Source organism: Sardina pilchardus, chromosome 13, assembly GCF_963854185.1.
Source record: "Sardina pilchardus chromosome 13, fSarPil1.1, whole genome shotgun sequence".
In the NCBI taxonomy this organism is placed as follows: Eukaryota; Metazoa; Chordata; class Actinopteri; order Clupeiformes; family Clupeidae; genus Sardina; species Sardina pilchardus.
In genome coordinates, this window is record NC_085006.1 from 8,900,995 (window position 1) to 8,914,738 (window position 13,744).

Consider the following 13,744-nt stretch of genomic DNA (forward strand, 5'->3'; position numbering starts at 1 on the left):
TTCTTTACTAGTCTGATACCGTAGCCCTGAAAGCGCGCAGCTGATAGGCCGTTCCAAAGACGAGAGATCAGAAAGCAACCTTGTCTCGGAGTACTGGATTGGCTTATGGCTTGGTGAGAAGGACTAACTATACGCCAGCCCATTTAAAGGGCCAGTACTTGTGCAGCTCTCAGGGTTAATGATCAATGCATGTAAAGTATGGACATAACATAGCCTATACGTCCACATGTCTATACATTTCATTATGTATATGTGATAGGCATGTAGCCTTAGTTTACTATAGTGACTCATGTATATTCACCATCATGTATTTATTTGCCTGCCTTTCAAAGAAAATCTAACTTGCTATATATTCAAGTGTAATATTCAAATATTCAAGTGTATGCATACATTTTTAGGACAATGAAAACATATCTGAACGTTTCACGCAATATATCCAACAAATAATCAAATAGGTGGGGCTTTGGACTGAAAAGCACATTAGTCAATGTGCTTCTCAAATTCAAAATACTCAAAGCGACTAAAGTAATTGATTCAGCTACCCTTTGCCCCCTTAAGGATCTATACACCTATGCCAAAGTGCTTGGCAGCCTCTCGGCTCTGGTGGTAATGGTGGTATAAATCCTGATGCATATATGTTAAATGGATGGACCTGACAGCTTGTCATTGCTCATATCTATCGAGCTTGATTCCAGAGTCCGCTCTGGATGCCACAGCTGAAAGCAGAGCGCACCACTGTTATTCACTCCTTATGGAGCATGTGACTTTGTGGTGCAGGGTACTGGGACGGGATGGACGTGAACCCCAGTGCATTAGTGCTCATTTGAGCTTTTCAGAGGGGTTGGCACTGCCAGTGTCTGAAGGCTCCCATTAATGACTGGAATTAGTGTTGCACTGCACTTACCCTTCCCTCACCCTAAAGAGGGTAACTGATTTAAGTGGGAGTGGAATTACTGGCAGATTGGATGGGGAGGGAGGGAGGGCTGGTGGTGGTGGCAGTGGTGGATGAGGATTTGGTTTCATTTCTCTGATATTTCAGTTCATTCTACCCAATCTGGAATCAACCTTGCTTGTTTATTCCAAATGCAAATTTTACGCTTTTTTTTTTTTTTTGGCTTTGGTGTGACCTATTGTCTTATTATGAGAATGTCAGTTTCATGACAAGCAGTTCAGTAATCAAGGATCTTTGGTATACGCTCTCCATAGCATAACACAAGGTTAGCTGCAAACACAGGCTTACACGTCATGTGACGCCATCAAACAAAATATAGAAATAAACAAGGTAGCACCATAATATATCAAGCAAGGTATTCAGTAAATGATACATGTAAAATCATAGGTATAAAAGTGGCGGGTGACAGTGTGTAGGGTAAAGATATTAATTAGATTATGCAGAAAGGGATAGGCAGATAATATACCTCTTCCCCAGAGTGACAGACACAGGGAAGAGGTGAAGGACACAAATAAATATTAATAAGAAAACTGGATACAAACTCCAGCAGCATTCTGGCAACAATGAGAGTTTTGCCGCACACTTGCTGCAACATTCTGACAATAATGAGAGAACAATTTGGTGGTCTTGCTGCTAACATCCAGCAATATTCTGAACATCCAGAAATTATAACTTCCAGCAGCAACAAGAACTTAGTTGCACATTCTGCTGAGACATAATTATATTTGCTGCAAACTGTTTGCTACAAATATACCGTTTTCCACAAACTCATTTGGCCAAATAGCAACCTTCCAGCAACAATGAGAAGTTTGCTACAAACTTTCAGAGTTTTAGTAACAATGAGACGTTTACTGCAAATTTCCAGCAACCTTCTGGCAACAATGAGAAGTTTGCCACAAACTTACAGCAACCTTCTGGCAATAATTAGAAATGTTTCAAACTATATTTGCAACAAATGTCCAGAGTTTCCCACAAATGAAGTTTAAACTAACAGTTGCATGCTTTGTGCCTGCATTTAAAAGAACTTTGAAGAGTAAACATAGAATTGTCAACGAAGCAATCATGAGTCAATGTCCAAAACACAATACAAAACAAAACATACGGACACTAAAAATACCTCTGCCTGAAGAAGAACAGAGTGTGTGTCTTTCTCTCTCTCTCTTGCTCTGTATGTGTCAGACAGAGAAGTGTGTGCATTACATTTGATAATATCTGCGTCAGCTTTTATACATGAATGCAAACTATGCATTTACAGTGATAGAATTAATGTAATGCTTATGATGTCAATAAACTGTATGCAAAACATAAATAACATAAATGGGAGACAACCTAAAGCTTGAACTGTTTCAAACAGCAAATCCCAGTGGTGCTGGTGGTTTTGTCGTGATGTGGTTTGGTTTAAGAGGGAAAGCCAGCACAGCCTATTGTTTGTGATGAACTTGAGTGTGATAAAATACAAAATAACATTTCAAGACATTGTCCACACACATGTGTTCTTCTCATAAAACGCTGAGGTCACATTTGTCCTCAAAAGACCAGGAAAACCCTGGAGGGTGAAACATATCCTGATCTCAAAAATAGCACCCCAGGTGACAAGGATACTGTGTGGGAAAAGGGAAAGAGCACTGGATTAAAAGATACCCCAGAGACTAAGTTCTAAGGCATGAGGCATGAAAGGGTGAGGTTCTGTACTAACAGGATGGCAAGTCTCACTTCACACACAGAAAGACTTCTGAGGGTGAGTTCTGGTAAGAAATAATCTCATAATTCCAAAATGGGACATGGGGATAATGATAATAAAGGATCCCATTACTTACAATCCCCCAATATCCATCGGACACAGCGGCCACTTTGGTGCACTGGACATTACCCGCTGAGTTCAAAAGAACTTGCTAACAAAATGCAAGAAGAATCCTAACACTGTTAATGCAACTGAGCCATTCAGCACTATGCAGCACTTGGCTCTCTTCCCACGCATTTAAGACACTTTTCTACTTAAATGTAATTGTGATGCTGTGGTCTCTCAAAGCACTGCCAAAGAGATCCTGATTTAAAAGCATTGGGTTTTGACCAAACTTGGGGGGGAAATGCATTTCCGTGATGACACCCCTTTTTTGTAACCGGATCCAGAAGGATCTATTGTTCACAGTTCCCTGCCATATACATCTGTGTCAATGGTCTTTGAAAACTCGACAAGGCAGTAAATCCTGAACATGTTCCACCGCATATTCATCACCTCTGAACACCCAGAAGGTCACCGATGCAGCTGGAGTTCAAAATAGCATCAGTTAACAATGTGTCTCAAGAGGTCGGTCTGCAGGAGTCATTCACTTCCAATCGCGATAAGAAAAGAAACGATGAAAATGAGAAAAGGCGGACGGAGAGTCCCAGGAGAGGAGCAGGAAATCACAGCCGCCTCTGTATAAAACCTGTCCTCTGAAGGAGCAGCCATGGTGAGAATGGGATGGAGGGAGGGGGGGGGGGTCTCCAGAGAGGGGACTTGACACCCAACTGAGTGTGGGTTAGCTTGCCTCTCTATCCAAATGACAACCTGTGAGACAGAAGATGCCATTTGCTGGCGCAAGAAACTGTCTCCTTGGATCAGGCACTCAGAACAGATTGTGCCTGAGATCACTCCCTCTCTCTTGCGCAGGCACACACACACACACACACACACGCGTGCACGCACGTACACACACACACATGCACGCACGCACACACACACACACACACACACACACACACACACACGCACACACACACGCACACACACACACACACACACACACACACACACACACACACACACACACACACACACACACACACACACACACACACACACACACACACACACACACACACACACACACACACACACACACACACACACACACACACTTTCGGAGCAGGACTAATAGGGCCATGAGAAGACGGGAGGTAGGCTTAATTCTATTTTAGAGAACAATGAAATATGGATGAGGCACTAAGCCCAGGCACAGTGGCTGGCAAGAGAGTTCAGTACAGGTAAGCATCAAGCCTGCAGCAATAGGCACCAAAATACGATCAGTGAGGGGTGACGGTTGCGGCTTTCAAATCGAGTCAAATCCATCTTGCAAATTTAACTAAAAGACTGTATGCGTCCTCTTTGTAGATTCTGGCAGTGAATCTAGGATCACTCTTTATTGGTTGGTTGGTTGGTTTTTCTTTATTGGTTTAGCTCTGTAATGTCGTCAAGCAGAATTGTCGCAATGCATTGTACAGGAGCACGACGTTTTAAACTTTTAAAACGAGTTTAGCCAAGCTGTTTTGCTCTGACATGACCAGAACGATTCACTGATTTCACTGAATATTTCATTCAGGGGTGAGCTGTGGTGCAAGAGGCTGCAGCAGCTATACCACCTTCGGGTCCGACCCGTCTCTTCTCCCCCACTCGCTTCCTGTCACTCGCCATTGTCCTACCTGAATATTGCCAAAAATCCCAAAACATTCTTTAAAAAAAATATTTCACTCGGACACTATACCAATATTGATGAAAGGGTTTAGATCTAGATTTTGAAAATAACATGTATTTTACTTGAAAATCTACATAGTAAGTAGTCGCATAGTAAGAATGTTCTTTAGGCCTAAATATACATTTTCTAAATTACTGTCTAAATTATTGTTGAACTAGGCTACACATGGAATACAGCAACCTTCATCCTTTACTTAGAGAAGCCCACATCATCTCTCTCTGTGCCCATCCATTCCCTGAAAGCTTGAAAACTAAAATAACCAAATGGAAGACATTAGGCCCTTATGAGTCACAACACATATCTTTCTAATTTGTGCAGCACATTTTTGTTCAGTTTGGTGAGTTTGACACACACACACACACACAGAGACATGTGTTAACTGGGACTTTCTGCCTTTACAGAGAGGAAAAATATTTTTTGTTGCTTAGCATGAACATCTGAAATCTATCCTCAGAGCCACAGCATTCAAATATCAAGGCACACTAAATCCTGTGTAGGGATGAATGCTGTTTGTTTTTGAGCTGGCCTGCATCCCGTCTAGCTTTGTGCCAAAGACCAAGAGACATAGGAAAAAACAAATCAACAAATAGATTGCACACAGACAAAAAGACCATTCTTCTTTGGAGACCTAAGAATTTTAGGTTTTCCCTTGAATTCACTTAGAATTCGATTTAATCTCTATTTGGGAAACAAACCTGCAACGATGACAGCTCAATCCAGCCATCTATACTCAATGCCACATTGATGTTCTCACAGCTCCTATTTTTGAACAAGACGCCTGAATATTTTTGGGTTACAGTTCAGTTTCTGACGTCTGTCAAATGGTGGAATATTAAAGGTGCACATGCATGCAGATGGTATGGTAGTAACATGGCCACTAATGTGGACACCATTTTTGCTGTTAATAAATTGCTAATAAATGCCTAAAACACCCAAAATTGCAAATAGTAACACAAGAGCTACCATTAGATTAGTTTCCTTACACACACAGTACAAAGAACATAATGTGTATTTCCATGTAGTAAACATATGATTATGAGTGATGTTGGGATTGTACAGAACATGACGAGACAGCAGAGGACATTGCTAAACCACAGGAGATGTTGTGGACAGTCAGGCCAAACCAATCGCACACGCACACACCAAGCTCAGCGCTCCAGACTCCTCGAGAACACCTTGTCCGACCCCTGCGTGCCTGGCATCTCTCTGGCCTCTAATCAGTGGCACAGCATCTGGGCTGATTAGGTAAAAGCTCTCAACTGCTGCCAGCAAAACAAGAAAAAAAATAACAGACATGCAAGCACACACACACACACACACACACACACACACACACACACACAGAGAGAGAGAGACAGACGCACACACACACATACACACACACACACACAAAACACACACACGTACTCACACACATATCCTGCTTGGCTAGGATGTCGAAATAAAACATGCCACATCCCTGCCATGTCCCTGCTTAATTAAACACCTGTAACACTGTGAAGGAGGAAGCACATCTTTTTATAGGCTGTTGAAGGATGAGATGGAGGATAGAGTCTCACTCTTCACACACAGACACACACACACAGAGAGAGAGAGAGAGAGAGAACTTAACAGAGAGACACAGCTAATACTGCTATGTGAATCAGTAGCATTAAGAGTCATCCTGGGTATTCCCAACATACTGTAACCTCTCTGCACTGCTGTCTGGCTGTGGGTGGACAACGGCTGCCTGATAGGAGATTTTGCTCATAATCTGTGGCTCCCACCAGGCTGTTTGGCACAATCGTTTGATTGATTGATTAAAAAAAAAAATCAATGTGAGAGACCCCCATCTTGCCTCCACTTACGCATACTGTATGCACAACAATACACACACACACGCACACACCCATGGACACACCCATACATACACAGACACACATACACACACACACACATATCGACACGCACACGCAGTGTGTGTTTTGTTGTGCACCCAAAGCCACCGTTACTCATATGCCACTGAATTAGCAGGCCGCCCCACAGTTTAATTGCAGCGAATTGGGCTTGGCAGCGAGCCAGGGCTGATCTTAGCCTAAGCCGATTTTCGCTTGACCACTGTTTGGTTATGGTCCGGAGGCAGATGGTGCTCCAGGGGAGCAGGGGCAGATTTATGGCCAAAGCAGCAGGGGCCGGCCATAGCATGACCGATTCAGGGGAGAGATGCACAGTGATAGTGCCCAACCCCGAGGCCTTACAGTGTAGGCTAATGAGAGGGACTTACATAAGTACACTCTCCCTGACTGAGAAAGCGCCGTGGTCTCTGCAAAATGTGTTTTGTTTGTTCCAGTTTGGAATCCCAACATGTTGTGTCAAGCTGGGCTGGATGAAAGAAGATTTCACTCGCCACAGGAGTTCTCAAATAAATCAAGCAGTCGCCAATGATGTGTGTTGAGCGTTTTGGAGCCATGTCTAACATATTGGACCCTCACAAATCCAAATGGACCATGGGGAGGTTGTATCTATCATGGCCTTTTCAGTTCTACGTTCAGTTCTACATTCCATGCTGCTATCCACCTCTTTCCTTAACCCGGAAATATGTATCGTTGCGATGGTTACGATACTGTTTTCAACTTCCGTTCATTCTGTTAACATGTGCGTTCTCCATAGCAAACTAGATTATGCCTCAACTTAGATTTCTTTCGAAATGTTGACAATTCTGCCCTCAGCATGTATATACTGCATCACATATAACCGATATAAAATAGAAAAGTTGACTTTTATATGCGTTATGATATGTTAAGCACCGTAAACCGTCACGTTAAAACAGATACAATGCAGCTTCGCCGGAAATAGAAAACCGTCTCGGTGTCATGGCGACACCCATTGTTGGGCTGCGGAATATCGTGGATAGAAGGCAGTGAAATGGGCTTTTGTGGCTTGCTGAATGTGTAGCAGTTGCACAGGGAAGCGTTGGCACCACATGCTACTTGGTGTGCCCCTGGTTACTGTGGCGACAGACTGGCGCACAGTGAGTGAGGCAGGCCACCTGCGATGGCCGTGACTGCACAGGGGTCTATGGAGGCCTGTCAGTGAGAGGATGGTGTGTCAGGGACACCGGCAGCGTCCGCAGCTGCTGCCTCCCCCGCGGGAGAGAGCGCCCTCGACGGTGGCGGTGGCGGCAGCAGCGCACCGCGTGGCCGTTCTAGCACTTTCCATCCAACTCCTCCCCCCCTCCTCGGCGCGAGCGCCCAAGGAGTCAGAGGTGGAGAGCGAGGCGGTGCGATGACAACAGCACACGTCCTCAGGAAACTGCTGTGTCCGCCGCACGCTGGGCAGCACGAGGAAATTGCTCTTCCGTCCGCCGCATTTCCCCCCCACACACACAGAACAAACACGCCTCGGGGGCAGTCAGCTGTACGTAACGTAAACACACACACACACACACACACACACACACACACGGCTCAAGCTTTCTTTCGCTCCGCATTGAAGTAGGCAACGAGAGACCGTGTTAGACAGCGTAACGAACTGACAATGACAAGATGCAATAAAGGCCCCTGATAGACACTGCTGAGTAAGTAGTGCCATAGGAAGTGCCGGAGAGCGCCATAGAAAGTGCTGACTGGCTCCCCGTCTCCAGAGCCTCAGTGGGCTTCAGAAGGATCATGGCAGCTACTTGGCCTCCTTTTTTTGCAGCACGGGGAAGTGAAGATGTCAAGGGATCCTGCATTATTTAAGGGCCTCTGTAACCCTATACACCTCACCCTGAGTCAATATACATCTTAACCAGGAAAAAGCAGGCTGGAGCGCGGCGGCAGCGCTGGCCAGGGTTTCGGCGGCTAGCGGCCTCTTAGTGCTGTCTCACACGTTTTCCACGGATCGTCCCAGGAACTGACGAGGGCGCCAGCCCACAGACGGTGTCCCCTGTCCCTTTGACCCCCCACGGCTCCCCCCCCGGCCGTTCCGGCGCGAGCGGTGGGTGACTGGAGGAGTGGGAAGCGGCGGGCTCGTGTTTCAGATAAAGACGCTGCGCTTCCGCGTGCTGCGGTGGGGTCGAGCCCCCCCAGGCCCCCTCCTGCCCCTCGGCACATCCGCCACCAAAAAAAAAAGTATTCTCCCTTTCATCAGTGCTATACCTCTCAGCGGAGGTCTTCTCCGAGTAGGCGGCACACAGATGTGTGAAATGAGCCGTGAGGTACGCAGGTGCAGCACACTCTCCGGCTGGATGCAGATCCCTCCTGTCGTCTTTTGGTGCATCACCCGCACCCGCACTCAGATTAGAGTTCACCAGCTCGGGGCCTATAAATAGAGCTCGCGTAGAACCGCTTGCTTGCCTATATGATCAAGACGGTGGGTCACACGGCTCCCAGATGGCCGACACTCGTGTGACTCTCTCAGGGGCTTTGATGTTTTAAGATGCTGCGGCGGGCGAAGACTGTGTTAGTGTCTGTGCGCCACTGCCTCCAGCACTGGACCTGCCTGCGCGCCCTGGCCAGGGCGAGATCGAGACTTGATAAGATAATCAGATTGGCAGCTTGGCATGGATGTGTGGGGCTAATTAAGAGCTGGATGTCAGTAACTGGTGCCCTCACCCCCAGGGCTTGTGGTACAGGCGCAGGCGCGGCCAGCAAGCCCAGCTCCACTGATAGTATCTGTCACGGGCCATATGAGGAGAAGTGAAAACCTGCGCCCGCGATGATTTCCTTTCCTGTCGGAGAGCAGTTCACATGCAAACATGTTTTGAGTTTTCAAAAAATATTATGCATACTCATTGACCAAAATATTTGTCAATAGGTACAGTATACAGTAATGATCAACTAACTGTAACTGCTCCTGTAGTTTCACAGTTTGATAGAGACAGGCAAGGGCACAGCAAAATATGAATATGAAATATTCATATATTACAGAGGGGCAGGAAACTACAGAGATCCATTAGGATCCATTAGTCTCACTATACGGAACATAGCCGTGTGAAAACCATCTTTGTGTAATTATGATACAGTATGAATGTGACCTGTCACACACGCATGATCAGAGTGACGGATGAAAAGATCAGAATTTTCCCAATGCTACTTTTTATTATTCTACCACTGCCATTCATGGACACACAAAATCAGATTGTCAAAGATACGTATCATCGCATTTGAGCAGAATGTTTATTTTTTATCTCCATGACATGCCTGAACATCAGTAAACCCTGACCTAGATTTAAGAAGGAAGAAGTATCCACCACAAAGACCCGTTTCCTCTCTAGTGGAGCGCCTGTTTCCCTCTGCCACAGAGAGTTCATTAGCCTGGCTCTGACATGGGGCTTGGCCCCACGCACTATTCCCATATTAGACTTAAGCCGCGCTGCTCATGAAGTGAATAAACGCCAGCTCTGATTCATTATCACTGAGTGGTGCAGCAGCAATTTACAGCCAGGACACTGCAGCCCTGGCCGGGAGGAGAAGAGCTGGCAGGGGACCAGTGTCCAGTCCTTCCTCAAGGATATTCTCTTTCTCTTTTTTTTGCTTCTCTCACTATGCCTCCACCCTCTCCCCCTCACACACACACACACACACACACACGCGCAAACACACTCACACACACACACACACACACACACACACACACACACGCAAACACACTCACACATACACACACACACACACACACACACACTATTATTTTGTCCATCCTCTTTTCTTGCTTTCCGTGACAGTCATTGTATTTATCTCTCCTGCACTATTTTAGCCTCTGGAGGAAAAACAAAAAGCCCACACCACCAGCACCACCAGCACCACCACCACCACCTGAACAAGGGGAGAAGCTGGGCATGAAACTAGTCACTACTATGGTGCAAACAATGAGTGATTAAACCATTTTTCTCCTCCTTCAGATAGTGTGATGAATGAAGAAGGCAGATTAGAGGAGGGAGTGTGAGAGAAGCGTGTGTTTATATCTCAGCATTAGGGTGTGTCTGTGTGTATGTGTGTGTGTGTGTGTGTGTGTGTGTGTGTGTGTGTGTGTGTGTGTGTGTGTGTGTGTGTGTGTGTGTGTGTGTGTGTGTGTGTGTGTGTGTGTGTGTGTGTGTGTGTGTGTGTGTGTGTGTGTGTGCGCGCGAGCGTGTGCAAGTGTATGCACGTATGTGTGCTTTTGTAAGGGGCGAGGGCTTCCATTTCAATCAAAAAAACACCTTTCTATCAGCATCAAGGTGAAGCTATCACAGAGAACAATCCCCCATCTGCTGTCCTTGATGTGAAAGACTCCCATTCAAGTGCAAGTCGCTGGTTGCCATGCCTCCAAGGCAGACGTTTTTTCCGGGGGTGGCAGTTTGAAGGCCTTTTTATCTGGTGCAAATCCTCAGTGAAAGGGACAGCAGCCGGGGTGGGAAGCAAGGATAAACAACACTCTACAACCACACAGAGGATGCATAACACCCAACCCTCGCCTGAATAATATATGGGCTGTGTTTTTAAGCAAAATGGATTGGGAGAGGCAATTTGATTGGAATGCTTTAGTTGGGAATGGAGCTGCACCACTGGCTTTTTTTTTTCTTCCACTAAAGCATCTTTTTTTTTTTAATCAAACTAAATCCATTCTCTGTCTAATTGGACTTGACACTTTATGGTCTTTCTTCCCCACTTTTCCGCGCACTCCGAGGACTCAATGGCGGCTCTGTTGCCTGAGTGGCGAAATATGAGACTAATCAAAGGATATACAGTGTTGTGAAGAGACCTCGTAAATGTGCAAGGTCAGAGATTCTGAAGAACATTTCAACGAAGGCTGCCCCCCTCTCCTCCCCTCCCCTCCCCTCCTTGCTCCACACACCCGACTCTTACCCCCCCGCCCCCCACTCATGCAAAGAGGCGACCCCCCACCCCCACCCGACCCCAAACATACACACACACGCACACACACTCAGGATTAGTCACCATCGTTGTCTCAGCGTGTGTACAGAGTCTGAGTGTGTAGTGTGTGTGAGGTGGTGAGGTCTGTGGTGAGGTGATATGACTGACCTGGTGAATCACCTTGGAGAACATTAGTCACAGCCAACTGAGAAGCTGTGTGCTATGCACCTCCGACAGACTGTGGCATTCTTACCCGCCACTTGTGTGTGTGTTTGTGTGTATGTGTACACATGTACAGAGGCCAGCAGCTTTACATACACACACACACACACATAAACACTGACACATACACTCACACCATCACCTCCACAACTACAAACACTCACAAGTGTTGTTTGGTGAAGCAAGCTCAACATTTCAAATGCCCAGCCACAGGAAATTAGTCACCACTTACAGTCATCACTTTAACTGAGAATGGGATTTACCTCCACAGGCCTGAAATATACAACAGCCATTCAGGACAGAATCCAAACGGCCAACTGTCCCAAGTGCTGGGAGCGCGAACGCACAGCTAGCTGAAACGGACACTAGGGATCAAACCCAGTTCCCCTCAGCTGCGCTGCAGTGCGCATCTCCTCCATCTGTCCTGATGCAGCCGGACACGTCTTAAATTATCTGCAGCGTGGCACGGCGCCGTGCGGTGTGTGGCGTGCACGGCGCGGCCGTCTCTCTGCTCCCTCACACACGGTCGCTTGCTCAGTGAGACGTGTTCATTCTTCAGTGCGTGCTTGAGCTGGTGCTGTCCCCACAAGCTCGTTTTTAGAGACAACACAAACATCACCGAGAGAGAGAGAGTGAGAGAGAGAGAGACAGAGAGAGAGAGAGAGAGAGCGATAGAGGGGGGGGGGGCAAGGGGGCTGTTCTGCAGAGCTGAAGATTGTCTTCGACACTGCCTCTGCTCCTCTCTGTATAAATGCATCTCCTTCCCTCAATTTTCTCACTCAGGCACAGGAGACGAGACTGGCGGAAATATCACAGCTGCATTTCACAGTCGTCTGTCTCCAGCCAAACACACTCTCAGCTGCACAGTGTCACACTCTTTACAAACCATCATGCGAACACCTTTCGAAACACATAATCCTTCTCTGGGTGTTGATGCTGTGATTTGAATCTGTTCACACGGTGTACTGCCTATTCTATTGTCATGCTACCTATTGTTCCAATCAGGAAACACACCCATGATCATTGTTTCCTATTGCAGCCTGTTCCATTTTCAGACAGGGAGCAGACGTCTAGTCAATGGGTGCTTCTCATTCGTGTTTTATACACCCTCCCTTCCTTCCTTGGTCCTCGTCCTCTAGCTCTAGAGATCTACTGATCTACAGTAGATAAAGAATGATGGGGTGGCAACAATGGGATAGTCTATCCAGTATTAGCTATAGGTCAGTGGGAATGAGCCTGGAGGACCGAGCATCGAGGACCGAGGAGGGATGTTGAGAGGCACCCATTGTGTCTAAAGGCAACGTTACCCTGAGAATGTTTGAACTTGGACTGAACTGGCCAGGTGGCTGTCACGCAAGGATAACGCACCCATAATGCAACAGGGCAGGGCACAAGTGAATGTATGAATGAGTGAATGAGAGAACACAACAAAGCTACACTATCAGGCGAGGCACTCCAACAAAGCCTGGGTAATGGGCCATGGTGGGGATTATGTCGGCGGTAAAGGTGTGGTTGCTTTAGGATCTCAGTTTCTTATGTCTAGGAATAAAGAGAAATGTAAACAGAGGATGGTGTTGCTTTCCCTCACAGCTTCTTTGTCAGAGGGGTCAGGGGGAACACTTTGGAATTCTCCATGACAACAGATGAGGAACAGCTTGACATAATACTGTATATATCTAAAAAAAATCCCACCCATGGCTGCTTAAGCAGTGTGCGGATTCATCTGGAATATTGGCAGCGATCTCTATTTTGACACTTTTTTTCAGTCAGTTTTTATGCCGGAGTGGGACAGAGTAGCCCCAAGCTGCATATTTTCAGACATAATAATTCAATAGCTCACATTTTTCTCCAGCATTTTTATGTCCGCGTTGAAAAAACAGTCAATGCGGTATTTTCCTATGAAGGCCAAAGCTCGACAATACCTTGAGTCTGTGGTTCAATCTACCACAGCTTCCCTCACAATCATTTTTAGGCATTAATGGAAAAGTTGACGGACAAGATAGAGCGCAATGACTTGGGGAAATGAGTCAGACGTAATCAAGCCCTTAATGTTTACGGCCTTCTGCGTGGACAGGCGATCACTCACTTAAACAAACAAAATGTACACATGGCGCCTTCTCATTACGCTTGTGCGGCAGACTGTTAATATTATGTAAATGGACACCCCCCCTGTTGGAGACCAGAAATCGATAGCGTCTGGAAATGTCAACATGTGTGGGTTTGGACATAATTGCAGTGTG